Source organism: Aristolochia californica, unplaced genomic scaffold (assembly GCF_029961685.1).
Source record: "Aristolochia californica isolate CCGP_79_NKW_82.1479 unplaced genomic scaffold, dmAriCali1.0.hap1 SCAF_10, whole genome shotgun sequence".
Lineage (NCBI taxonomy): Eukaryota > Viridiplantae > Streptophyta > Magnoliopsida > Piperales > Aristolochiaceae > Aristolochia > Aristolochia californica.
In genome coordinates, this window is record NW_027181771.1 from 18,624,060 (window position 1) to 18,650,013 (window position 25,954).

A 25,954-nucleotide genomic window follows, 5' to 3' on the forward strand; every position below is an offset into this window, starting at 1 on the left:
TGTAATAAAGAGATTTCTTCTACACGTGTTTTAAAAATGGAAATGCAGATTTCAAACATGTTCAAGATGGAAATCACCCATGGATCCAAACCTTTTAAAGGGAATCAGAAACACTCATTAAATTCTCAAGTGAGCGTGCGGTGGGATATTTACAAGAGTCAAACATGCCATTGTTTTGCCAATTTACTAAAAGCTGAGCAAAAAACCATAGATGATTGTAAAGTGATTTATCATGCGTAAGGAGCTATACTTTTGTAAGAAATGACTTATGAATTGGGAGTCAACACTCAGTTAAAAAACCCCTGCCTCCCCCTTTTATCGATGATTGCAAAACCTAATAAATAAAAAATAAAACAGTTTACAATCCTATAAAATTACAGACACTCTTTGCAATTATCTCTCTCTACATTTATGAAGTGTGAATGTCCAATTTAGATGTAAACTTTTTTCTTAAATGAAAACTTTGAGATTTCGCTCTCCCTTCATCCCATAAACAAAAAAGGCAAAGAGATCACAACAAAATGAAAATTTTAGAGTTTTAGTATGGAACAAATTTTAAAAAATAACAAAAGTAAGTAAAAAAAATTTATACAAACACCACAAATGAACAGAAAATTTTTGTTATCCAAGTTTGGGAAATTCCACTAGTTCAACCCTAATAGTTTGGAATTTTATCAGAAAGATATTTCTTCTCCACATGTTATAAAAATGGATATGCATGCTTGAAACATGTTAAAGATTCAACTGAACTATGGATCCAAACCTTTTAAAGAGAACAAAACTCGCACATTAAATTCTCAAGTAAACGTGCGGTGGGATATTTACCCGTCAAACAAGCCATTATTTTGCACATTTACAAAAAACTAACCTAAATTTCATAGATGATTGTAAATTTATTTATCCTGTGTTATGGGCTATATTTTTGGTAGAAATGACTTATGGATAGGGAGTCAACACTTAGTTAAAAATCCCCCGCCTCCCCAATTTTTCGACAATTGTAAAACCTAATATATAAAAATAAAAAGGAGTTTACAATACCAAAAATTGCAGATACTCTTTGGAACTATCTCTCTCTACATTTGTGCATTGTTCATTTTCATTTTAGATGTATTCTTTTTTCTTAAATCAAAACTTTGAATTTTCGCTCTCCCTTCATCCCGTAAAGAAAAAAGGCAAATAGATCACAACAAAAAGAAAATTTTAGATTTTAAGTATGGTAAAAATTTTAAACAATAACAAATATAATTAAAGAAAATTTATTCACTCACCACAAATGAACACAATAGTTTTGTTATGCTAGTTTTGGAAATTCCACTAGTTCAACCCTAATAGCGTGGAGTTTTATATGAAAGAGATTTCTTCTACACAAGTTTTAAATATGGATATGCATGCTTGAAACATGTTAAAGATGCAAATGACCTGTGGATTCAAACATTTTAAAGAGAATAACAAGCGCTCATTAAATTCTCTAGGGAATGTGCGGTGGGATATTTACCTGAGTCAAACAAGCCATGATTTTGCCCATTTACAAAAAGCTGACCTAACAAACATAGAGGATTGTAAAGTGATTTTTTATGTGTAAGGGCTATATTTTTGTGAGAAATGACTTATGGATTGGGAGTCAACGCTCAGGTAAAAATTCCCCACCTCTCCCTTTTCCCGATGATTGCAAAACCTAATATATAAAAACTAAATGGACTTTACAATCCTTAAAAATTGCAGATACTCTTTGGAATTATTGCTCTCTTCATTTTTGCATTGCACATTTCCATTTAGGATGTTTACTTTTTTCTTAAATCAAAATTTCAGTTTTCGTTCTCCCTTCCTCCCGTAAAAAAAAAAAGGCAAATAGATCACGACAAAATGAAAATTTTTGAGTTTATGTATGGAAAAAATTTAAAACAATAACCAATGTGAGGAAAGTAAATTTATTAACACAGCAGAAATGAACACAAGTTTTGTTATCCAAGTTAGGGTAATTCCACTAGTTCAACCCTAATAGCTTGGAATTTTATATGAAAGAGATTTCTTCTACACATGTTTTAAAAATGGATATGCATGCTTGAAACATGTTAAAGATGGAAATGACCCATGGATCCAAACCTTTTAAAGAGAATAAGAAACGCTCATTAAATTCTCAAGTGAACGTGCGGTGGGATATTTACACGAGTCACACAAGCCATTATTTTTCCCATTTACTAAAAGTTGACCAAACAACCATAGATGATTGTAAAGTGATTTATCATGCGTAAAGGGCTATACTTTTGTAAAAAATGACTTATGGATTGGGAGTCAACACTCAGTAAAAAAGCCCTCGCCTCCCCCTTTGACCGACGATTGTAACACCCCATAAATAAAAACTAAAAGCAGTTTACACTGCCTTAAAATTATAGATACTTTTTGGAATTATCTCTCTCTACATTTGTGCATTGTGCATTTCCATTTTAGATGTACACTTTTTTCTTTAATAAAAACTTTGAGATTTCACTGTCCATTCATCCCGTAAACAAAAAAGGCAAAGAGATCACAACGAAATGAAAATTTTAGAGTTTCTGTATGGAAAAAATTTCAAACAAAAAAAAAGTAAGGGAAGAAAATTTATTCATACATCACAAATGAACACAAAATTTTTATTATCCAAGTTTGGGAAATTGCACTAGTTCAACCCTAATAGCTTGGAATTTTATAAGAAAGAGATTTCTTCCAGACATATTTTGAAAATAGATATGCATGCTTGAAAAATGATAAAGATGCAAATGACCTATGGATCTAAACCTTTTAAAAAGAATAACAAACGATTATTAAATTCTCAATTGAACGTGCGGTGGGATATTTACCCGAATCATACAAGCCATTATTTTTCCCATTTACAAAAAGCTGACCTCACAATCATTGATGATTGTAAAGAGATTTATCGTGTGTAACGGGCTATATTTTTATATAAAATAACTTATGGACTGGGAGTCAACACTTAGTTAAAAATCCTCTTCCTCCCCCTTTTCCCGATGATTTCAAAACCTAATATATAAAAACTAAAAGGAGTTTACAATCCCTAAAAATTACAGACACACTTTGGAATTATCTCTATACATTTATGCATTGTGTATTTCCAATTTAGTTGTATACTTTTTTCTTAAATCAAAACTTTGAGTTTTCACTCTCCCTTTATTCCGCAAAACAAACAAAGGAAATAGATCACAAAAAATTAAAAATTTTAAAGTTTGTATGGAAAAAATTTAAAACAATAACGAATGTAAGTAAAGAAAATTTATTCACACACCACTAAAGAACACAATAGTTTTGTTATGCAAGTTTGTTAAATTCCATTAGTTCAACCCTAATAGCTTGGAATTTTGTCAGAAAGATATTTCTTCTACACATGTTTTAAATATGGATATGCAAGCTTGAAACATGTTAAATATGCAAATGACCTATGGAACCAAACCTTTTAAAGAGAATAACAAGCGCTCATTAAATTCTCCAGTGAACGTGCGGTGCGATATTTGCCCATCAAACAAGCCATTATGTTGCCCTTTTACAAAAAGCTGACCAAACTATCATAAACGATTGTAAAGTGATTTATCATTCTTAATGGGCTATATTTCTGAAAGAAATAACTTATGGATTGGGAGTCAACACTCAGTAAAAAATCTCCCACCTCTCCCTTTTCTCGACGATTGCAAAACCTGATATATAAAAACTAAAAGGACTTTAAAATCCCTAAAAATTGCAGATACTCTTCGGAATTATCTCTCTCTTCATTTGTGCATTATGCATTTCCATTTCAGATGTTTAGTTTTTTCTTAAATCAAAACTTTGAGTTTTCGCTCTCCCTTCATCTCGTAAACAAAAAAGGCAAATTTGTCACGACAAAATGAAAATTTAAGAGTTTATGAATGGAAAAAATTTAAAACAATAACCACTGTGAGGTAAGTAAATTTATTCACACACCACAAATGAACACAAAAGTTTGGTTATCCAAGTTAGGGAAATTCCACTAGTTCAACCCTAATAGCTTGGAATTTTATAAGAAAGATTTCTTCTACACATGTTTTAAAAATGCATGTGCATGCTTGAAACATGTTCAAGATGGAAATGACCCATGGATTCCAACCTCTTAAAGAGAACAAGAAACACTCATTAAATTCTCAAGTGAACGTGCGGTGGCATATTTACCCGAGTCAAACAATCCATTATTTTGCCCATTTACTAAAAGCTGACCAAACAATCATAGATGATTGTAAATTGATTTATCATGCATAACGGGCTATATTTTTATAAGAAATGACTTATGGATTGGGAGTCAACACTCAGTTAAAAATCCCCCGCCTCCCCCTATTATCGAAGATTGAAATACCTAATAAATAAAAACTAAAAGCAAATTATAATCCCTTAAAATTACAGATACCCTTTGGAATTATCTTTTTCTACTTTGGGCAATGTGCATTTTCTTTTTAGATGTACACTTTTTTCTTAAATCAAAACTTTGATAATTCGTTCTCCCTTCATCCAGTAAACAAGAATGGCAAGGAGATCACAACAAAATGAAAATTTTAGAGTTTCTGCATGGAAATTCTTTTGAAACTAAAACAAAAGTAAGTAAAGAAAATTTATTCATACTCCACAAATGAACAAAAAAAAAATTTTATCCAAGTTTGGGAAATTGCACTAGTTCAACCCTAATAGCTTGGAATTTTATAAGAAAGAGATTTCTTCCAGACATCTCTTAAAAATAGATATGCCTGGTTGAAAAATGTTAAAGATGCAAATGACCTATGGATCCAAACCTTTTAAAAAGAATAACAAACGATCATTAAATTCTCAAGTGAACATGCGATGGGATATTTACACGAGTCATACAAGCCATTATTTTTCCCATTTACAAAAAGCTGACCCCACAATCGTAGATGATGTAAAGTGATTTATCATGCGTAATGGGCTATATTTTTATAAGAAATAACTTATGGACTGGAAGACAACACTCTTTAAAATTCCCCTGCCTCCCTTTTCTCTCGATGATTTCAAACAGACACTCTTTGGAATCATCTCTCTCTACATTTATGCATTGTGCTTTTCCAATTTAGATGTATACTTTTTTCTTAAATCAAAACTTTGTGTTTTCGCTCTCCCTTCATTTCGTAAACAAAAAAGGGAAACAAATCACAAAAAAATGAAAATTTTAAAGTTTGTATGGAAAAAATTTAAAAAAAATCACGAATGTAAGTATAAACAATTTATTCACATACCACAAACGAACACAAAAGTTTGGTTATCCAAATCTGGGAAATTCGACTAGTTCAACACTAATAGCTTGGAATTTTTATAAGAAAGAGATTTCTTCTACACATGTTTTAAAAATCGATATGCATGCTTGAAACATGTTAAAAATGAAAATGACTTATGGATCATAACCTTTTGAAGAGAATAACAAACGCTCATTATATTCTCAAAAAACCATTATTTTGCCCATTTTCAAAAAGCTTACCTAACAATCATAGATGATTTTAATGTGATTTATCATGTGTAACGGGCTATATTTTTCTAAAAAATGACTTATGGATTGGGAGTCAACACTCAGTTAAAAATCCCCCACCTCCCTCTTTTCCCGAAAATTGCAAAACCTAATTTATAAAAACTAAAAGGAGTTTACAAACCCTAAAAATTAAAGACACTCTTTGGAAGTATCTATCTCTACATATGTGCATTGTACATTTCCATTTTAAATGTATACTTTTTTCTTAAATCAAAACTTTAAGTTTTTCGCTCTCCCTTCATCTCGTAAACAAACAAGCCAAATAGAAAACAACAAAATGAAAATTTTAGAGTTTTGTATGGAAAAAATTTAAAACAATAACAAAAGTAAGTAAAGAAAATTTATTCAGACTCCATAAATGAAAACAAAAGTTTTGTTATCCAAGTTTGGGAAATTCCACTACTTCAACCCTAATAGCTTGGAATTTTATAAGAAAGATATTTCTTCTACACATGTTTTAAAAATGGATATGCATGTTTGAATAATGTTCAAGATACAAATGACCTATGGATGCAAACCTTTTAAATAGAATAAAAAAAGCTCATTAAATTCTCCTGTGAACGAGTGGAGAGATATTTACCTAAGTCAAACAAGTCATTATTTTGCTCATTTACAAAAAGTAGAACCAACAATCATAGATGATTGTAAAGTGATTTATCATGCGTAACGGGCTATATTTTTGTAAGAAATGACTTATGGACTGGGAGTCAACACTCAGTAAAAAATCCCCCACCTCTCTCTATTCCCAACGATTACAAAACCTAATATATAAAAACTAAACGGACTTTATAATCCCTAAAAATTGTAGACACTCTTCAGAATTATCTCTCTCTACATTTGTGCATTCTGCATTTCCATTTTAGATGTATACTTTTTTCTTAAATCAAAACTTTGTGTTTTTGCTCTCCCTTCATACCGTATACCAAAAAAAGGCAAATAGATCACAACAAATTGAAAATTTTAGAGTTTATGTATGAAAAAAATTTAAAACAATAGCAAATGTAAGTAAAGAAAATTTTTTCACACACCAAAAATGAACACAAAAGTTTTGTTTTCCAACTTTAGGATATTCCACGAGTTCAACCCTAAAAACTTGGAATTTTATAAGAAAGCGATTTCAACACACGTTTTAAAAGTGGATATGCATGCTTGAAACATGTTAAAGATGCAAATGACCGATGAAAACAAATATTTATAAGAGAATAACAAACACTCATTAAATTCTCAAATGAACGTGCGGTGGGATATTTACCTGAGTCAAACAAGCCATTATTTTGCCCATTTACAAAAAGCTGACTTAACAATCATAGATGATTGTAAAGTGATTTATCATGCGTAACGGACTATATTTTTGTAAGAACTGACTTAAGCATTGGGAGTCAACACTTAGGTAAAAATCCCCCGGCTCCGCCTTTTCCTGATCATTGCAAAATCGAATATATAAAAATTAAAAGGAGTTTACAATCCCTAAAAATTACAGACACTCTTTTGAAATATCTCTCTCTACATTCGTGCATTGTGCATTGCATTTCCATTTTAGATGTTTACTTTTTTCTTAAATAAAAACACTTACTTTTCGCTCTCCCCTCATCCTGTAAAAAAAAAAAGGCAAATAGATCACAAGAAAATAAAAAATTTAAAGTTTACGTACAAAAAAAAATAAAAACAATAACAAATGTAAGTGAAGAAAATTTATTCACACATTGCAAATGAACACAAAAGTTTTGTTATCCAAGTATTGGAAATTCCACTAGTTCAACCCTAATAGCTTAGAGTTTTATAAGAAAGAGATTTCTTCTACACATGTTTTAAAAATGGACATGCATGCTTGAAACATGTTAAAGATGCAAATGACCTATGGATCCAAACCTTTTAAATAGAATAACACACAATCATTAAATTCTCCAGTGAAGGTGTGGTGGGATATTTACTAGAGTCAAGCATGCCATTATTTTGTCCATTTACAAAAAGCTGACCAAACAATCATAGATGATTGTAAAGTGATTTATCATGTGTAATTGGATACATTTATGTAAGAAATAACTTATGTATTGGGAGTCAACATTCAGTTACAAATCCCCCGCCTCACTATATTCCCAACGATTGCAAAACCAAATTTATAAAAACTAAAAAAGAATTTATAATCCCTAAAAATTGCAGGCACTCTTTGGAATTATCTCTCTCAACATTTGTGCATTGTGCATGTCCATTTTAGATGTATACTTTTTCTTAACTCAAAACTTTGAGTTTTTGCTCTCCCTTCATCCCATAAACAAAGAAGGCAAATAGATCACAACAAAATTAAAATTTTAGAGTTTATATTTGAAATTTTAAAAAAAAAAAAATGTAAGTAAAGAAAATTTATCCACTCACCACAAATGAACACAAAAATTTTGTTATCCAAGTTTGGGAAATTCCACTAGTTCAACCCTAATAGCTTTGAATTTTAAAAGAAAGAGATTTCTTCTACACATGTTTTAAAATGGATATGCATGCTTGAAACAAGTTACAAATGCAAATGATCTATGGACCCAAATCTTTAAAAGAGAATAACAAACGCTCGTTAAATTCTCAAGTGAACGTGTGGTGGGATATTTACCCGAGTCCAACAAGCCATTATTTTGCCCATTTGCAAAAAGCTTACTTAACAATCATAGATGATTGTAAAGTGATTTATCATGCTTAACGGGCTATATTTTTTTAATAAATGACTTATGGATTGGGAGTCAACACTCAGTTAAAAATCCCCCACCTCCCTCTTTTCTCAACGATTGCAATACCTAATATAAAAACAAAAAGTAGTTTACAATCCCTGAAAATTACAGACACTCTTTGGAATTATCTCTACATTTGTGCATTGTGCATTTCTATTTTAGATGTATACTTTTTGTTAAATTAAAATTTTGATTTTTTGCTCTACCTTCATCCCGTAAACAAAAAAGTCAAATAGATCACAACAAAATAAAAATTTTAGAGTTTATGTATGAAAAATATTTCAAACAATAACAAATGTAAGTAAAGAAAATTTATTGACACACCACAAATGAACACAAAAGTTTTGGTATCGAAGTTTGGGAAATTCGACTAGCTCAAACCTAATAACAAGGAATTTTATCAGAAAGAGATTTCTTTTACACATGATTTAAAAATGGATATGCACGCTTGAAATATGTTAAAGATGCAAGTGACCTATGGATCCAAATGTTTTAAGAGAATAACAAACGCTCATTAAATACTCAGGTGGTCGTGTGGTGGGATATTTACCTGAATCAAACAAGCCATTATTTTACCAATTTACAAAAAGCTGACCTAACAATCATAGATGATTGTAAAGTGATTTGTCATGTGTAATGGGCTATATTTTTGTAAGAAATGGCTTTTGGATTGGGAGTTAACACTCAGTTAAAAATCCCTCGCCTCCCCCTTTTCTTGACGATTGTAAAACCCAATATATGAAAACAAAAAAAGTTTACAATCCCTAAAAATTGCAGACATTCTTTGGAATTACCTCTCTCAAAATTTGTGCATTATTTATTTCCATTTGAGATGTATACTTTTTTCTTAAAAAAAAACTTTGAGTTTTCGCTCTCCCTTCATCCCATAAACAAAAAAGCCAAATAGATCACAACAAAATTTAAAACAATAAAAAATCTAACTATGGAAAATTTATTCACACACCACAAATGAACACAAAAGATTTGTTCCAAGTTCGGGAAATTCTACTAGTTCAACCGTAATAGCTTGGAATTTTATAAGAAAGAGATTTCTTCTACACATGTTTTAAAAATGGATATGCATGCTTGAAATATGTTAAAGATGCAAATGACCTATGGGTCCAAACCTTTTAAAGATAAAAACAAATGCTCATTAAATTCTCAAGTGAACGTGCAGTGGGATATTTACCCGAGTCAAACAAGCCATTATTCTACCCATTTACAATTAGCTGACCTAACAATCATAGATGATTGTAAAGTGATTTATCATGCGTAACGGGCATTTTTTTATAAGAAATGACTTATGGATTGGGGTTCAACACTAAGTTAAAAATTCCCCGCCTCCCCCTTTTCCTAAAGATAACAAAACTAATATATAAAACCTAAAAGAAGTTTACAATCCATAAATTTTAAAAACACTTTTTGGAATTATCTCTCCCTGCATTTGTGCATTGTGCATTTCTATTTTTGATGTAAACTTTTTTCTTAAATCAAAACTTTGAGTTTTCACTCTACCTTCATCCCGTAAACTAAAAAGGCAAATAGATCACAACAAAATGAAAATTTCAGAGTTTATGTATGGAAAAAGTTTAAAACAACAACAAATGTAAGTAAAAAAAATTTATTCAAACACCACAAATGAACACAAAATTTTTGTTATCCAAGATTGGGAAATTCCACTAGTTAAATCCAAATAGCTTGGAATTTTAAAAGAAAGAGATTTCTTCTACACATGTTTTAAAATGGATATGCATGCTTGAAACATGTTAAAGATGGAAATGATCTATGGAACCAAAACTTTAAAAGAGAATAACAAACGCTCGTTAAATTCTCAAGTGAACGTGTTGTGGGATATTTACCTGAGTCAAACAAGCCATTATTTTACCCATTTTCAAAAAGCGGACTTAACAATCATAGATGATTGTAAAGTGATTTATCATGCGTAATGGGCTATATTTTTTTAAGAAATGGCTTATGGATTTGGAGTCAACACTCAATTAAAAATCTCTCGCCTCTCCCTTTTCCCGACAATTAAAAAACCTAATATATACAAACTAAAATAAGTTTACAATCCCTAAAAATTACAGAAACTCTTTGAAATTATCTCTCTCTACATTTGTGCATTGTGCATTTCCATTTTAGATGTATACATTTTTCTTAAATCAAAATATTGTGTTTTCGCTCTCCCTTCATCCCATAAACAAAAAAGGCAAATAGATCACAACAAAATGAAAATTTTAGAGATTATGTAAGGAAAATATTTAAAACAATAACAAATGTAAGTAAATAACATTTTTTCACACACCTCAAATGAACACAATTGTTTTGTTATCCAAGTTTGGGAATTCCACTAGTTCAACCCTATTAGCTAGGAATTTTATAAGAAAGAGATTTCTTCTACACATGTTTTAAAAATGGATATGCATGCTTGGAACATGTTAAAGATGCAAATGACCTATGGATCCAAACCTTTTAAAGAGAATAAAAAACACTCATTAAATTCTCAAGTGAACGTGTGGTGGGATATTTACCCAAGTCAAACAAGCCATTATTTTGCCCATTTAAAAAAAGGTGACCTAACAATCATAAATGATGTAAAGAGATTTATTGTGCGAAATGGGCTATTTTTTTGTAAGAAATGACTTATGGATTGGGAGTCAACACTTCTTAAAAAATCCCCCGCCTCCCCTTTTTCTTGACGATTGCAAAACATAATATATAAAAACTAAAAGGAGTTTACAATTCCTAAAAATTATAGACACTCTTCGGAATTATCTCTCTGTGTATTTGTACATTGTGCATTACCATTTTAGATGTATACTTTTTTCTTAAATCAAAACTTTGAGTTTTCGCTCTCCCTTCATCCCGTAAAAAAAGGCAAATCGATCACAACAAAATGACAATTTTAGAGTATTTTTATGGAAAAAATTTCAAACAATAACAAATGTATGTAAAGAAAATTTATTTTCACACCACAAATGAACACAAAAGTTTGTTATCCAAGTTTGGGAAATTCCACTTCTTGACTCTAATAGCTTGGAATTTAATAACAAAGTGATTTCTTCTACACATGTTTTAAAAATGGATATGCGTGCTTGAAACATGTTAAAGATGTAAATGACCTATGGATCCAAACCATTTAAAGAGAATAACAAATGCTCATTAAATTCTCCAGTGAACGTGCAGGGCATATTTACTCGAGTCAAATAAGCCATTATTTTGCACATTTAAAAAAAGTTGACCTAACAATCATAGATGATTGTAATGTGATTTATCATGCGTAACGGGCTATATTTTTGTAACAAATGAATTTTGGATTGGGAGTCAACACTAAATTAAAAATCTCCCACCTCGCCCTTTTCCCTACGATTCCAAAAGCTAATATATAAAACTGAAAGGAGTTTACAATCCCTAAAAATTATAGACACTCTATGGAATTATCTCTCCCTGAATTTGTGCATTGTGCATTTCCATTTTAGAGGTATACTTTTTTCTTAAATCAAAACTTTTGAGTTTTCACTCTCCCTTCATACCGTAAACAAAAAAGGAAAATAGATCAAAACAAAATGAAAATTTGAGAGTTTTTGTATGGAAAAAATTTAAAACAATAAAAAATGTAAGTAAAGAAATTTTTTTCACACACCACAAATTAACACAAAAGTTTTGTTATTCAAGTTTGGGAAATTCCACTAGTTCAACCATAATAGCTTGGAATTTTATTAGAAAGATATTTCTTCTACACATGTTTTAAAAATGGATATGCGTGCTTGAAACATGTCAATGACGTGAATGACCTATGGATCCAAACCTTTTAAAGAGAATAACAAACGCTGATTAAATACTCTAGTGAACGTGCAGTGGGATAATTACCAGAGTCAAACAGCCACTATTTTGCCCATTTACAAAAAGTTAACCTACCAATCACAGATGATTGTAAAGTGATTTTTCATCTGTCACATGCTATATTTTTTTAAGAAATTACTTATAGATGGGAGTCAACACTCTGTAAAAAATCCCCTGCCTCTCCCTTTTCCCGACGATAGAAAAACCTAATATATAAAAATTAAAAAGACTTTAAAATCCCTAAAATTTCCAGAAACTCTTTGGACTTATCTCTCTCAAAATTTTTGCAATGTGAATTTCCATTTTAGATGTATACTTTCTTCTTAAATATAAACTTTGAGTTTTCGCACTCCTTTCATCCCATAAAACAAAATGGTAGATTTATCACAACAAAATGAAAATTTTAGAGTTTATGTATGGAAAAAATTTAAAACAATAACAAATGTAAGTAAAGAAAATTTATTCACAAACCAAAAATGAAGACAAAAGTTTTGTTATCCAAGTTGGGGAAATTCCTCTAGTTCAACCCTAATAGCTTGGAATTTTATAAGAAAGATATTTCTTTTACTCATGTTTTAAAAATGGATATGCGTGCTTGAAGCATGTTCAGGATGGAAATGACCTATGGATCCAAAACTTTTAAAGAGAATAACAAACGTTCATTAAATTCTCAAGTGAACGTGTGGTGGGATATTTACCCATGTTAAACAAGCCATTATTTTTCCCATTTACAAAAAGCTGACCTAACAATCATAGATGATTTTAATGTGATTTATCATCTGTAACGGGCTATATTTTTGTAAGAAATGACTTATGGATTGGGAGTCAACACTCGGTTAAAAATCCCCCGCTTCCCCCTTTTCCCGACGTTTGGAAAACCTAATATATCAAAACTAAAAGGAGTTTAGAGTCCCTAAAAATTACATACACTCTTTGGAATTATCTCTCTCTACATTTGTGCATTATGCATTTCAATTTTAGATGTATACTTTTTTTTTAAATAAAAACATTGATTTTTCGCTCTCCATTCATCCCTTAAACAAAAAAGGCAAATAGACCACAAGAAAATGGAAATTTTAGAATTTATGTATGAAAAAAATTTAAAACAATAACAAATGTAAGAAAAGAAAATTTATTCACACACAACAAAAGAACATAAAAGTTTTGCTATCCAAGTTTTGGAAATTCCACTAGTTGACCCTAATAGCTTGGAATTTTATAAGAAAGAGATTTCTTCTACACATGTTAAAGATGCAAATGACTTAGGGATCCAAACCTTTTAAAAAGAATAACAAACGCACATTAAATACTCAAGCGAACGTGCGGTGGGATATTTACCCGAGTCAAACAAGCCATTATTTTGCCCATGTACAAAAAGATGACCTAAAAATCATAGATGATTGTAAAGTGATTAATCATGCGTAACGGGCTATATTTTTGTAAGAAATGACTTATGGACTGGGAGTCAAGATTCAGTTAAAAATCCCCCACCTCCCACTTTTCTCGACGTTTGCAAAACCTATTAAATAAAAAATCAAAGGAGTTTGCAATCCCTAAAAATTACAGACTCTCTTTGGAATTATCTCTCTCTAGATTTGTGCATTAAGCATTTCCATTTTAGATGTATACTTTTTTCTTAAATCGAAACATTTAGTTTTCTCTATCCCTTCATTCCGTAAAAAAAAAAAAAGGCTAATAGATCACAACAATATGAAAATTTTAGAATTTATGTAAGAGAAAATTTTAAAACTTTAACAAATATAAGTAAAGAAAAATTATTCACACACCACAAATGAACACAAAATTTTTGTTATCCAAGTTTGGGAAATACCACTATTTCAACCCTAATATCTTGGAATTTTATAAGAAAAAATTTCTTCTACACATGTTTTAAAAATGGATATGCATGCTTGAAACATGTTAAAGATGCAAATGACCTATGGATCCAAACCTTTTAAAGAGAATAACAAACGCTCATTAAATACACTATCAAAAGTGTGGTGGAATATTTACCCGAGTCAAACAAGCCATTATTTTTCCCATTAACAAAAAGCTGACCTAAGAATCACAGATGATTGTAAAGTGATTTATCATGCGTAAGGGGCTATATTTTTTTAATAAATTACTTTTGGAGTGGGTGTCAACACTCAATTCAAAATCCCCCGCCTCCCCCTTTTCCGACGATTGGAAAACCTAATATATAAATTATAAACGAAGTTTACAAGCCCTAAAAATTATAGACACTATAAAGAATTATCTCTCTCTGTATATGTGTATTGTGCATTTCCATTCTAGACGTATACTTTTTTCTTAAATCAAACCTTTTGAGTTTTCGCTCTCCCTTTATCCCGTAAACAAAAAAGGCAAATAGCTCGCAACAAAATGAAATTTTTGAGTTTTTGTATGGAAAAAAATTTAAAACAATAACAAATGTGAGTAAAGAAAATTTGTTCACACACCACAATGAACAAAGAAGTTTTGTTATCCAAGTTTTGGAAATTCCACTGGTTCTACCATAATAGCTTGGAGTTTTATAAGAAAGAGATTTATTCTACACATGTTTTAAAAATGGATATGCGTGCTTGAAACATGTTAAAGATGCAAATGACCTATGGATCCAAACCTTTTAAAGAGAATAACAAACGTTAATTAAATACTCAAGTGAATGTGCGGTGGGATATTTACCCGAGTCAAACAAGCAATTCTTTTGCCCATTAACAAAAAGCTGACCAAACAATCATAGACAACTGTAAAGTGATTTATCATGCGTAACGGGCTATATTTTTGTAATAAATGACTTTTGGAATGGGTGTCAACACTCAATTCAAAATCCCCTTCCTCCCTCTTTTCCCGACGATTGCAAAACCTAATATATAAAAACTAAAAGGAGTTTACAATTCCTAAAAATTACAGACACTCTTTGGAATTATCTCACTCTACATTTGTACATTGTGCATTTCAATTTTAGATCTATACTTTTTTCTTAAATCAAAACTTTGAGTTTTCACTCTCCCTTCATCCCATAAACAAAAAAGGCAAATAGAAGACAACAAAATAAAAACTTCAGAGTTTATGTATGGAAAAAAGTTAAACAAAAACAATTGTAAGTAAAGAAAATATATTCAAACACCACAAATGAACACAAAAGTTTTGTTATCCAAGTTTGGGAAATTCCACTAGTTGACCCTAATAGCTTGGAATCTTATACGAAAGAAATTTCTTCTACGTATTCTTAAAAAATGGATATGCGTGCTTCAAACATGTTAATGATTCAAATGACCGATAGATCCAATCTATTTAAAGAGAATAACAAACGTTCATTAAATACTCAAGTGAACGTGCGGTGGGATATTTACCCGAGTCAAACAAGCCATTATTTTACCCATTTACAAAAAGCTGACCTAACAATCATAGATGATTTTAATGAGATTTATCATGCGTAACGGGCTATATTTTTATAACAATGACTTATGGATTGGGTGTCAACACTCAGTTAAAAATCCTCCACCGATTGCAAAACCTAATATATAAAAACTAAAAGGACTTTCCAATCAATAAAATTAGCAGAAACACTTTGGAATTATCTCTCTCTACATTTTTGCAATGTGAATTTCCATTTTAGAAGTATAATTTTTTCTTAAATCAAAACTTTGAGTTTTCGTAGTCGCTTCATCCCAAAAACAAAAAAGGCAAATTCATCACAAAAAAATGAAAATTTTAGAGTTTATGTATGGGAAACATTCAAAACAATTACAAATGTAAGTAAAGAAAATTTGTTCACACACCACAAATGAACACAAAATTTTTTTTATCCAAGTTTTGGAAATTCCTCTAGTTCAACCATAATAGCTTGGAATTTTATAAGAAAGAGATTTCTCTTACACATGTTTTAAAAATGGATATGCATGGTTGAAACATGTTAAGGATGCAAATGACCTATGGATCCAAACCTATTAAAGAGAATAACAAACGTTCATTAAATTCTCAAGTGAATGTGCGGTGGGTTATTTGGCCCAGTCAAACAAGCCATTATTTTGCCCATTTACAAAAAGTTGACCCAACAATCATAGATGATTGTAAAGTGATTTATCATGTGTAATGCGCTTTGTTTTTGTAAGAAATGACTTATGGCCTAGGAGTCATCACTCAGTTAAAAATCCCCCACCTCCCGCTTTTCCCAATGATTGCAAAACCTAATATATAAAAACTAAAAGGAGTTTACAATCCCTAAAAAATTACTGAAACTCTTTGGAATTATCTCTCTCTACATTTGTGCATTGTGCATTTATGTTTTAGATGTATACTTTTTTCTTAAATCAAAACTTTGAGTTTTCGCAATCCCTTCATCCTTTAAACCAAAAAGGCAAATAGATCCCATCAAAATCAAAATTTTGGAATTTATGTTTGGAAAATTTTTAAAACGATAAAAAATGTAAGTAAAAAAAATTTAGTCACACACCACATTAGAGCACAAAAGTTTTGTTATCTAAGTTAGGGAAATTTCACAAATTGACCCTAATAGCATGGAATTTTATAAGAAATATACTTCTTCTACACATGTTTTAAAAATGGATATGCGTGCCTGAAACATGTTAAAGATGCAAATGACCTATGGATCCAAATCTTTTAAAGAGAATAACAAACACTCATTAAATAATCAAGCAAACGTGCGGTGGGATATATACTCGAGTCAAACAAGCCATTATTTTTCCCATTTACAAAAAGCTGACCTAACAATCATAGATAATTGTAAAGTGATCTTTCATGCATAATGGCCTAGATTTTTGTAAGAAATGACTTTTGGATCTGGAGTCAACTCTCAATTCAAAATCCCCCGCCTCCCTCTTTTATCGACGATTGCAAAACCTAATATATAAAAAGTAAAAGAAGTTTATAATCCCTAAAAATTAAAGACACTCTTCAGAATTATCTCTCTCCACATTTGTGCATTGTGCATTTCCATTTTAAAAGTATACATTTTTCTTGAATCATAACTTTGAGCTTTCGCTCTCCGTTCATCCCGTAAACAAAAAAGGGAAATAGATCACAACAAAATGAAAATTTTAGAGCTTATGTATGGAAAAAAATTTAATAAATAAAAAATTTATCAAAAGAAAATTTATTTGCACATCACAAATGAAGACAAAAGTTTTGTTATCCAAGTTTGGGAAATAGCACTAGTTCAACCCTAAAAGCAAGGAATTTTAGAAGAAAGAGATTTTTTCTACACATGTTTTATAAAATGATATGTGTGCATGAAATATGTTAAAGATGCAAATGACCTACGGATCCAAACCTTTTAAAGCAAATAAAAAACGTTCATTAAATACTCAAGCGAATGTGTAGTGGGATATTTACCCGACTCAAACAAGCCATTATTTTGCCCATTTAAACAAAGCTGACCTAACAATCATAGATAATTGTAAAGTGATTTGTCTTGCGTAACGGCTATATTTTTATAAGAAACGACTTTTGGATTGGGAGTCAACATTCAATTCCAAATCCCCCCCCCCCCCCCCCTTTCTCGGGATTGAAAAATCTAATATATAAAAACTAAAAGGAGTTTACAATACCTAAAAATAACAAACACTCTTTGGAATTATCTCTTTATATTTGTGCATTGTGCTTTTCAATTTTAGATGTATATTTTTTTCTTAAATCAAAACTTCTAGTTTTCGCTCACCCTTCAACCCGTAAACAAAAAACGCAAATAGATCACAAAAAAATGAAAATTTTAGAGTGTATGTATGGAAAAAAATTAAAACAATATGAAATGTAAGTAAAGAAAACTTATTCATACACCACAAATGAACACAAAAGTTTTGTTGTCCAAGTTTGGGAAATTCCACTATTTCAACCCAAATAGCTTGAAATTTTATAAGAAAGAGATTTCTTCCACACATGCTTTAAAAATGAATATGCATGCTTGAAACATGTTAAAGATGCAAATCACCTATGGATCCAAACCTTTTAAAGAGAATTACAAACGCTCATTAAATTCTCAAGTGAAAGTGCGGTAGGATATTTACCCTAGTATAACAAGCCATTATTTTTCCCATTTACAAAAAGCTAACCTAACAGTAATAGATGATTGTAAAGTGATTTAGAATCCGTAATGACTATATTTTATCAAGGAATGACTTATGGATTGGAGTCAACACTCAGTTAAAAATCCCCCGCCTCCCCCTTTTCCCGACGATTGCAAAACCTACAATATAAAAACTAAAAGGAGTGTACAATCCCTAAAAATTGCAGACACTCTTATGAATTATCTCTCTCTAAATTTGTGCGTTGTGCATTTCCATTTTAGAAATATACTTTTTTCTTAATTCAAAACTTTGAGTTTTCGCTCTCCCTTCTTCTTGTAAAAAAAAAAAAAAGGCAAAATAGATCACAACAAAATGAAATTTTTTGAGTAAATGTATGAAAAAAATTTAAAAAAAATAATAAATTTACGTAAAGAAAATATATTCACACACCAAAACTGAACACAAAAGTTTTCGTATCCAAGTTTGGGAAATTCGTGTAGTTGAACTCTAATAGGTTGGAGTGTTATAAGAAAGAGATTTCATCTACAAATGTTTTAAAAATGGATATTCGTGCTTGAAACATGTTAAAGAGGCAAATGACCTATGGATCCAAACCTTTTAAAGAGAATAAGAAACTCTCATTAAATACTCTAGCGAACGTGTGGTGGGATATTTACCCGTGTCAAACAAGCCATTATTTTTCCCATTAACAAAAAGCTGACCTAACAATCACAGATGATTGTAAAGTGATTTATCATGCGTAACGGGCTATTTTTTTGTAATAAATGACTTTTTGAGTGGGTGTCAACACTCAATTCAAAATCCCCCACCTCCCCCACTTCCCGGCGATTGCAAAACTGAATATATAAAATCTAAATGGAGTTTAAAAGCCCTAAAAATTATAGACACTCTAAAGAATTATCTCTCTCTGCATTTGTGTATTGTGCATTCCCATTTTAGAAGTATACTTTTTTCTTAAATCAAAACTTTTGAGTTTTCGCTCTCCCTTTATCCCGTAAACAAAAATGGGAAATAGCTCACAACAAAATGAAATTTTTGAGTTTTGGTATGGAAAAAATTTTAAAAAATAAGAAATGTAAGTAAAGAAAATTTGTTCACACCCCACAAATGAATAAAGAAGTTTTGTTATCCAAGTTTGGGAAATTCCACTAGTTCAACCATAATAGCTTGGATTTTTATAAGAAAGAGATTTCTTCTACACATGTTTTAAAAATGGATATGCGTGCTTGAAACATGTTAAAGATGCAAATGACCTATGGATCCAAACCTTTTAAAGAGAATAACAAACGCTCATAAAATAGTCAAGTGAACGTTCGGTGGGATTTACCCGAGTCAAACAAGCCATTATTTCTCCCTATTACAAAAAAGTTACCTAACAAGCATAGATGAATGTAAAGTGATTGATCATGCATAATGGGCTATATTTTTGTAAGAAATGACTGATGGATTAGGAGTCAAAACTCAGTTAAAAATTCGCTGCCTCCCCCTTTAACTGACGATTGGAAAACCTAATATATAAAAACTAAAAGGAGTTTACAATTCCTAAAAATAACATACACTCTTTGGATTTATGTCTCTCTACATTTCTTCTGCATTGTGCATTTCTATTTTAGATGTATACTTTTTTCTTAAATCAAAACTTTGAGTTTTCACTCTCCCTTCATCCCGTAAAAAAAAGGGGCAATTAGATCAAAACAAAATAAAAACTTTATAGTTTATGTATGGAAAACATTTAAAAATAAATAAATGTAAGTAAAGAAAATATATTCAAACCCCACAAATGAACACAAAAGTTTTGTTATCCAAGTTTGGGAAATTCAACTAGCTGACCCTAATAGCTCCCAATCTTATACAAAAGATATTTCTTCTACACATGTTTAAAAATGGATATGCGTGCTTGAAACATGTTAATGATTCAAATGACCGATGGATCCAAACCTTTTAAACATAACAACAAAAGTTCATTAAATTCTCAACGTGCGGTGGGATATTTACCCGAGTCAAACAAGCCATTATTTTGCCAATTTAGAAAAAGCTGACCTAACAATCATAGATGATTTTAATGTGATTTATCATGCGTAATAGCTTTATTTTTATAAGAAATGATTTTTGGATTGGAGTCAACACTCAATTAAAAATCCCCTACCTCCCCCTTTTCCCAACGATTGCAAAACCTAATATATAAAAACTAAAAGGAGTTTAAAATCCCTAAATATTTCAGACACTCTTTGGAATTATCTCTCTCTATATTTCACACTCCCTTCTTCCCGTAAACAAAAAAAAAAAAAAAATACATCACAACAAAATAAAAATTTTAGATTTTTTGTGTGGAAAAAATTTAAAACAATAACAAATGTACGTAAAGAAATTTTGTTTACACACTAGAAATGAACACAAATGTTTTGTTATCTAAGTTTGGGAAATTTCACTAGTTTAACCATAATAGCTTGGAATTTTATAAGAAGGAGATTTATTCTACACATGTTTTAAAAATGGATATGCGTTCTTGAAACATGTTCTAGATGCAAATGACCTATGGATCCAAACCTTTTAAAGAGAATAAGCTAAGCTCATTAAATACTCAAGTGAACGTGTGGTGGTATATATACCTGAGTCAAAAACGCCATTACTTTGCCAATTTACAAAAAGATGACATAACAATCATAGATGATTGTAAAGTGATTTATCATGCGTAACGGGCTATATTTTTATAAAAAATGACTTATGGATTGGGTGTGAACACTCGGTTAAAAATCCCCCGCCTCTCCATTTTCCAGACGATTGCAAAACCTAATATATAAAAACTAAAAGGACTTTACAATCTCTAAAATTTTCAGAAATTCTTTGAAATTATCTCTCTCTACATTTTCGCATTGTGAATTTCCATTTTAGAAGAATACTTTTTTCTTAAAGAAAAACTTTGAGTTTTCGCACTCCCTTCATCCCATAAACAAAAAAGGCAAATTGATCACACAAAATGAAAATTTTAGAGTTTATGTATGGAAAAAATTTAAAACAATTACAAATGTAAGTATAGAAAATTTATTCACACACCACAAATGAACACAAAAGTTTTTTTATCCAAGTTTAGGAAATTCCTCTAGTTCAACCCTAACAGTTTGGAATTTTATAAGAAAGAGATTTCTTCTACACATGTTTTAAAAATGGATATGCATGCTTGAAACACGTTTATGATGCAAATGACCTATGAATCCAAACCTCTTAAAGAGAAAAAGAAACGTGTTGTGCGTTATCTGCCTGAGTCAAACAAGCCATTATTTTGACCATTTACAAAAAGCTGACCTAACAATCAAAAATGATTGTAAGGTAATTTATCATGCGTAATGGGCTTTATTTTGGTAAGAAATGACTTATGGATTGGGAGTCAACACTCAATTAAAAATCCCCCGCCTCTCGCTTTTCCCAACGATTGCAAAACCTAATATATAAAAACTAAAAGGAGTTTACAATCCCTAATAATTACTAACACTTCGGAATTACTTCTCTCTACATTTGTGCATTGTGTATTTCCTTTTTAGATGTATACTTTTTTCTTAAATCAAAACTTTGAGTTTTGATCTCCCTTCATCTTGTAAACAAAAAAGGCAAATAGATCCCATCAAAATGAAACTTTTAGAATTAATGTTTGGAAAAAAATTAAAACGATAAAAAATGTAAGTAAAGAAAATTTAGTCACACACCACATATGAACACAAAAGTTTTGTTATCTAAGTTTTGGAAATTCCATAAGTTGACCCTAATAGCATGGAATTTTATGAGAAATATACTTCTTCTAAACATATTTTAAAAATGGATATGCCTGCTTGAAACATGTTAAAGATGCAAATGACCTATGGATCAAAACCTTTTAAAGAGAATAACAAACGCTTATTAAATAATCTAGCGAACATGCGATGGGATCTAAACTCGAGTCAAACAAACCATTATTTTGACCATTTACAAAAAGTTGACCTAACAATCATTGATGATTGTAAAGTAATTTTTCATGCGTAATGGGCTATATTTCTGTAAGAAATGACTTTTGGATCTAGAGTTAACACTCAATTGAAAATCCCCCGCCTCCCCCTATTCCTGACGATTGCAAAACCTAATATATAAGAACTAAAAGAAGTTTATAATCCCTAAAAATTATAGACACTCTTTGGAATTATCTCTCTCCACATTTTTGCATTGTGCATTTCCATTTTAAATGTATACTTTTTTTCTTAAATCATAATTTTGAGTTTTCTCTCTCCCTTCATCCCGTAAACAAAAAAGGAAAATAGATCACAACAAAATGAAAATTTTAGAGTTTATGTATGGAAAAAAATTAAAACAATAACAAATGTAAGTAAAGAAAATTTATTCACACACCAAAAATAAAGACAAAAGTTTTGTTATCCAAGTTCAACCCTAATAGCAAGGAATTTTATAAGAAAGACATTTCTTCTACACATGTTTTATAAAATGATATGCGTGCATGAAACATGTTAAAGATGCAAATGACCCATGGATCTAAATTTTTTAAAGAGAATAAAAAACACTCATTAAATACTCAAGTGAACGTGCAGTGGATATGCATGCTTGAAATGTGTTTAAGATGCAAATGACCTATGGATCCAAACTTTTTGAAGAGAATAACAAACGCTCATTAAAAACTCAAGCGAACGTGCAGTGGGATATTTACGCGAGTCAAACAAGCCATTATTTTGCCCATTTACAAAAAGCTGACCAAACAATCATAGATCTTTATAAAGTGATTTATCTTGCGTAACGGGCTATATTTTTGTAAAAATGACTTTTGGATTAGGAGTCAACACTCAATTCAAAATCTCCCCCTCCCCCTTTTCCTAATGATTGAAAATCCTAATATATAAAAACTAAAAGGAGTTTACAATCTCTAAAAATAACAAACACTCTTTGGAATTATCTCTCTCTATATTTGTGCATTGTGCTTTTCCATTTTAGATGTATATTTTTTTCTTAAATCAAAACTTTGAGTTTCCATTCACCCTTCATCCCGTAAACAAAAAACGCAAATAGATCACAACAAAATGTGAGTTTTAGAGTTTATGTATGGAAAAAAATTAAAAAAATATGAAATGTAAGTAAAGAAAATTTATTCATACACCACAAATGAACACAAAAGTTTTGTTATCCAAGTTTGGGAAATTCCACTTGTTCAACCCTAATAGCTAGGAATTTTAGAAGAAATATATTTCTTTTACTCATGTTTTAAAAATCGATATGTTTGCTTGAAACATGTTAAAGATGCAAATGACCTATAGATCCAAACCTTTTAAAGAGAATAACAAACGCTCATTAAATTCTCAAGTGAAAGTGCGGTGGGATATTTACCAGAGTATAACAAGCCATTATTTTGCCCATTTACAAAAAGCTAACCTAAAAATAATAGATAATTATAAAGTGATTTAGAATCCGTAACCGCTATATTTTTTTAAGGAATGAGTTATGGATTGGGAGTCAACACTCAGTTAAAAATCCCCCGCCTCTCCCTTTTCCGGATGATTGCAAAACCTACAATATAAAAACAAAAAGGAGTGTACAATCCCTAAAAATTGTAGACACTCTTATGAATTATTTCTCTCTCCATTTGTGCATTGTGCATTTCCATTTTAGATATATACTTTTTTTTTTAATTCAAAAAATTGAGTTTTCACTCTCCCTTCTTTCCGTAAACAAAAAAGGGAAAATAGATCACAACAAAATGAAACTTTTTGAGTAAATGTATGCAAAATATTTAAAACAATAATAAATTTAAGTAAAGAAGATATATTCACACACCACAAATGAACACAAAAGTTTTGGTATCCAAGTTTGGGAAATTCCTATAGTTGAACTCTAATAGGTTGGATTGTTATAAGAAAGAGATTTCTTCTACACATGTTATAAAAATGGATATACATGCTTGAAACATGTTAAAGATGCAAATGACCTGTGGATCCAAACCTTTTAAAGAGAATAACAAACGGTCATTAAATTCTCAAGTGAACGTTCGGTGGGATATATACCCGAGTCAAACAAGCCATTATTTTGCCCATTTACAAAAAGCTGACCTACCAATCATAGATGATTGTAAAGAGATTTATCATGCGTAACAAGCTATATTTTTATAAGAAATGACTTATGGAATGGGAGTCAACACTTAGTAGAAAATCCCCCACCTCTCCCTTTTCTCGATGATTGCAAAACCTAATATATAAAAACTAAAAGGACTTTACAATCCCTAAAATTTGCCGAAACTCTTTGGAATTATCTCTCTCTAAATTTTTGCATTGTGATTTTCCATTTTAGCTGTATACTTTTTTTTAAAATTAAAACTTTGAGTTTTCGCACTCCTTTCATCCCATAAACAAAAAAGGCAAATTTATCACAACAAAAAAAAAATTTAGAGTTTATGTATGGAAAAAATTTAAAACAAACCACAAATGAACACAAAAGTTGTATTATCCAAGTTTGGGAAATTCTTCTATTTCAACCCTAATAGCTTGGAATTTTATAAGAAAGAGATTTCTTCTATACATGTTTTAAAAATGGATATGCATGCTTGGAACATGTTATGGACGCAAATGACCTATGAATCCAAATATTTTAAAGAGAATAACAAATGTTCATTAAATTCTCAAGTGAACGTGTGGTGGGATATTTACCCGAGTCCAACAAGCCATTATTTTGCCCATTTACAAAAAGCTGGCCTAACAATCATAGATGATCGTAAAGTGATTTATCATGTGTAACGGACTATATTTTTGTAAGAGATGACTTATGGATAAAAACTCAGAGTTTACAATCCCTATAAATTACAAACACTTTTTGGAATTATCTCTCTCTTCATTTGTGCATTATGCATTTCCATTTTAGATGTATACTTTTTTCTTAAATCAAAACATTGAGTTTTCTCACTCCCTTTATCCCATAAATAAAAAAGGCAAATAGGTCACAAAAAAATGAAAATATTAGAATTTATGTTTGAAAACAAAAGTTTTATTATCCAAGTTTAAGAAATTCCACTAGTGGACCCAAATAGCTTGGAATTTTATAAGAAAGAGATTTCTTCTACACATGTTTTAAAAATGGATCTGCGTGCTTGAAACATGTTGAAGATGCAAATGACCTATGGATCCAAACCTTTTAAAGTGAATAAAAAATGCTCATTAAATACTCAAGCGAACATGGCGTGGGATATTTACCCGAGTCAAACAAGCAATTATTTTGTCCATTAACAAAAAGCTGACCTAACAATCATAGACGATTGTAAAGTGATTTATCATGTGTAACGGGATATATTTTTGTAATAAATGACTTTTGGATTGGGTGTCAACACTCAATTCAAAATTCCCCGCCTTCCACTTTTCCTGACGATTGCAAAACCTAATATTTAAAAACTTAAAGGAGTTTACAATCCCAAAAAATTACAGACACTCTTTGGAATTATCTCTCTCTAAATTTGTGCATTGTGCATTTCTATTTTAGATATATACTTTTTTTCTTAAATCAAAACTTTTGAGATTTCGCTCTCACTTCATCCCGTAAACAAAAAAGGCAAGTAGATCACATAAAAATACAAATTTTAGAGCTTATGTATGGAAAAATTTAAAGCAATAAAAAATGTATGCAAAGAAAATATATTCAAACACCACAAATGAACACAAAAGTTTCGTTATCCAAGTTTGGGAAATTCCACTAGTTGACCCTATTAGCTTGGAATCTTATACGAAAGAGATTTCTTTTACACATGTTTAAAAATGGATATGCGTGCTTGAAACATGTTAATGATGCAAATGACCGATGAA